We start from the raw sequence: 4,020 nt of genomic DNA on the forward strand, positions 1-4,020 counted from the left end.
GATGAAGGTAGAATTCCAAGTTGTGTTCGAGGGAAGTCACAAACCCTCTCACAGCCTGGAGTACAAGGATTTGACTTGGTCAGGGAACGGGGGTGGCTTTTTGAGGAACCGACCCCTGAAAGATGAGATGGGGTCAGTTAGGTGGGTGTAAAGGGGGAAGAGTGATTGGGGCAGAGGGGGACAGCATTTGCAAAGGCCCTGTGGCAGGAGGACATAGAACAAGCACGTGGTCAGAGGACAGAGATGGAGACAGTGCCAGACGAGGCTGCGCAGGTGGGCAGGGCCCAAGCTGGGGATCTGTGTGTACCCAAGAGCACTGGGAACCACAAAAGGATGCGAAGGGATAATGTGGTCAGATTTGCCTTTTAGAACGACCACTCTGGCTATGCGTGATGGGCTGTGCAATGTGCTGTCCAGTTCGTCCTGCAGAAATAAAGGCCTGCTCCCCACAGGCCCGGAGGCTGCTGGCAGAATGCCCTCAGCATGTGCCCCCTTCCTGGATGGGTGTCTGCCCAGAGGGCACCGGCCCCAGTCACACCCCATCCCAGGAGGGCCAGCGGCTGGTGCCTGGTCAACCGCAGGACGGCTCAGAGGGTCATCCCAACTCCGGGGTCCCCGGCGGGGCCATCCGAGGCCTTCCTCGAGGCTGGAGGTGAGCTGGATAACACGCCCTCCCTAACCCGGCCGCCCCTCCCTTGTGCAGGTGACATGTCTAACACCACACCCAGCCCGAGGCCCTGCAGGGCTCATCTCCCTCTCTGAGCCTGCTTCCTGGGATGCCCGGTGACAGCCTGGGTGAGCTGTGTGTACTTCATCACCACTCAGCTCTAATGACGCACTCAGATGCTCAACAAGAAGCCTGAACTTAAAATATTGGTAAGTGTGTATATAAAGTAATACTTTCTTCAAAAAATTCTGTTGCTGTGAAAGGCAAAAGGGCAGGGCTCCCCACCTGCGCCAGGCTGAGAAGTGAGTCCCGACGTGGCCACGAGCCTCACTTCCTGCACTGCTGGTGGGTTTGCACACAGCTTGGGGGTTTGCTCGCCCCGGGGCGTCAGGCCGCCTCCAGGAAGCCACCTGGGGAGTGCTGCCCGCTGCCCGCAGCCCACGCCTAGCTGCTCCCCGACTCCTGTGTCAACCCAGAGCCCAGCGGGAGCCACCCTGCTGCTCAGAATCGGCCAGAAGAGGGCCCGAGGGGGCGGGCGGGACATGCACCTGGTGATCTCCTATTCTGGTGACTTCCACGTGGTATGTAAGAGAGGCACAGTGTTGCAAATGAAAAGTGGCAGAATGGATGCTTTTCCAAGCTGGGTGCCTACGTAGACTTTTCAGTCCCAACAGCCCAGGACAGATCCTTGTGCGTGTGTGACCATTATTTAATAACATTTTTTTTTAATGTTTATTTTTGAGAGAGACACACACACACACACACACACACACAGTGCCAGTGGGGAGGCACAAAGAGAGGGAGGCACAGAATCCGAAGCAGGCTCCAGTGCAGAGCCTGATGCGGGGCTCAAACCCACAAACCGTGAGATCGTGACCTGAGCCGAGGTCGGACGCTTAACCGACTGAGCCACCCAGGCGCCCCATGTGCGTAACTGTTATTAAAGGTACAGTATCTCCCTGTTGGAAGAATTCGGAATGCCACTAGAGCATTCTGAAGATAAAGGCCAAAAACACAAACAGACAAACAAACAAACAAAACCCACAAAGCAAAAGAGAAAAAAAAAACCCACCCCCAAAATAATCCAGTCCACAACCAACTCTTTGGAACAGAATAAGGTTAAAAAAAGATGAAAATAATCACAAAGGTATGATTTAATCTTTACAGTGTTAATAGATATTAATAGGAGGACTTTATATTGGGAAATGTTATTAGACAGCATAATGATCATTTTATGAAAATCAGCTCGTTTAGCACTTAGACATTTTTTCCCTCTCTCCCTGGCTTTTGCGGACGACTGAAGTGTTACCGTCCCGATGAATGTTTCCTGCTTCGACAACGAGCGCCTGCCAGTGGGGCGTAGCGCGGGATTTTGACACCTTAATGATTTCTCCGATGCTGCCCTGTGATTTCCCACAGGTAAGAACTGGCTGTAACTGTTGCTGGGGCCACTCTGGGGGGGGGGGGCACGGGATCTGCTGGTTCTCCTCCCCTCGAATCCCCCCAGCAACCCCGGAAGGGAGGTCTGTGATCATGCCCACGGCACAGAAGGGACACTGAGGCCCTAGCGAGTGGGTAGGGCACCGTGGGCACAGCACGAGGGGGTGGCCGGGGTGCTCTGGAGACCCAGGCGTACTTAGCTCCAGGGCCTGCTCCACATGGACCGAGACATCCCTTACTGCCCGGGACGGCAACTACGAGTCGCCGGTCTTCGCAGATCACGTCAGAACCGCTCCCAGCACCCCCCGCTCAGTAAAGACTCACAAATCCTGCCCCAAATGAATCGTGTACATATGCGTCATTTCGGTGGCCAGAGATGCGCGTCGATGAAGTCTCCAGGATCCCGTTCGGAAAGCCTCATGCACCGTCCGGCTGAACGTCCCGTCCCAATTTCTGCGAGAGGGTAATGGCGGAGCTGGTTGGGGTGCCTGGAGCATGCTGTCTACATGATGCCGAATTGCAGGCCACACCCGAGTCAGCTCTGGGGGCGGGCACGCTGCTGAGGAGGGCACCGGATCCTGGCAACCTCCACGGGCCGCCCCAGAAAGCTATCAGTCCTCCACTCAATCAACAGACGTCTCTGTCTGGTTTTAAAACAGAATCAGGGGGCGCCTGGGTGGCTCAGTCGGTTAAGCATCGACTTTGGCTCAGGTCACGATCTCGAGGTTCGTGGGTTTGAGCCCCACGTCGGGCTCTGTGCTGACAGCTCAGAGCCTGGAGCCTGCTTTGGATTCTGTCTGTCTGTCTCTCTCTTGCTCTCTCTGCCCCTCTCCAACTTGTACTCTGTCTCTCTTTCTCTCTCTCAAAAATAAATAAACAGTAAAAAAAAAAAACCAACAAAAAAACCCCAGAATCAATTCATTGTCCAATCACAAAACTGACAAGTGTACATGGAAAGTCTATGAGAGTAGGGACCGTGCCTGTTGTCAGGCGTCCTCTCCTGAGTTTGACAAGTATTTGTTGAATGAACGAGTGTGTTGTAAATGACACGATCAAGTCCTACCGCAAAGACAGCACATTCCACGATTAAGCCACCTCCGAGAACTCTCTTCTGGGACTATTTAGTGTGCATGAAAATCTCTTGTGGGAACTCGTGAGAAACAAGATCTCGCTTCCGGATTCCCAGCCCTCGCTGGAGAGCTACAGGACCAGAACCTGCCTGGTGACAGCGTCCCAGCTGGTGGTGCCGTAGGAGCCCTCAGTCTCAGAGCCAGAGAGCTCTGGGTTCAAAACCAGGCTCTGACATTTCTCAGGGACTGGGGTTGGGCGGGAAGACATTGCACGGGCTGGTGGCCAGGTGGGCCTCTCGGAAGAGACAGGTAAGCTGAGGCCTGAAGGAGGAGAAGGAGCCACAACCAAGGGAACGGTGGGGCTGTCTGAGTTTGGATCCCCCTAGAAGCAGAGCACGGGACAGAGATTCAAGCACGAGTTAATTTGGGAGGTGGTCCCGGGCAGTGAGACAGGAAAAGCAAGCCAATAAGACGAGGGTTGCATGCGGAGCTTCCCTCCATCCAGAGTCGGGGACTTGGGCAGTTCATCCGCGACCCCCCTCTCATCCTCGTTAAGGGGATGGTGGGGGCTGGTCTTAGCTCCTGGCAGTCAGGCCTTCTGTGCTGGCAATGAACGGCAGCCAGAGCAGATCCTTGGGGTAAATCGATCCTGGCGGTCAGAGTTTGGAAGCCTGTGTACGGATGGGGGGACGCAGGGGGATCTAAGTAGGGAAGTGAGAGCATCAGCCACGATGGGCAAGCTTGCTCCCTGCGAGGGGACCCGGCAAAGCAGAGGCCCCGAAGAAAAGAGCTCCACGTGTTCAAGGTTAGTGCGGCCGGAACCCTGTGAGCTTGGGGAGGCCG

The 4,020-nt window shown here is 55.1% G+C and overlaps 1 long non-coding RNA gene across 1 annotated transcript; it reads left to right on the forward strand.

Moving 5' to 3' along the window:
* Window positions 1-563: 563 nt before the first annotated feature.
* LOC122210141 lies at window positions 564-2,767 on the forward strand. The gene is made up of 3 exons (XR_006197937.1): window positions 564-876; window positions 1,971-2,086; window positions 2,385-2,767. It is a non-coding gene; the product is annotated as an uncharacterized LOC122210141 (long non-coding RNA).
* Window positions 2,768-4,020: the final 1,253 nt, after the last annotated feature.

The sequence above is a fragment of the Panthera leo genome, chromosome E3, assembly GCF_018350215.1.
Source record: "Panthera leo isolate Ple1 chromosome E3, P.leo_Ple1_pat1.1, whole genome shotgun sequence".
In the NCBI taxonomy this organism is placed as follows: Eukaryota; Metazoa; Chordata; class Mammalia; order Carnivora; family Felidae; genus Panthera; species Panthera leo.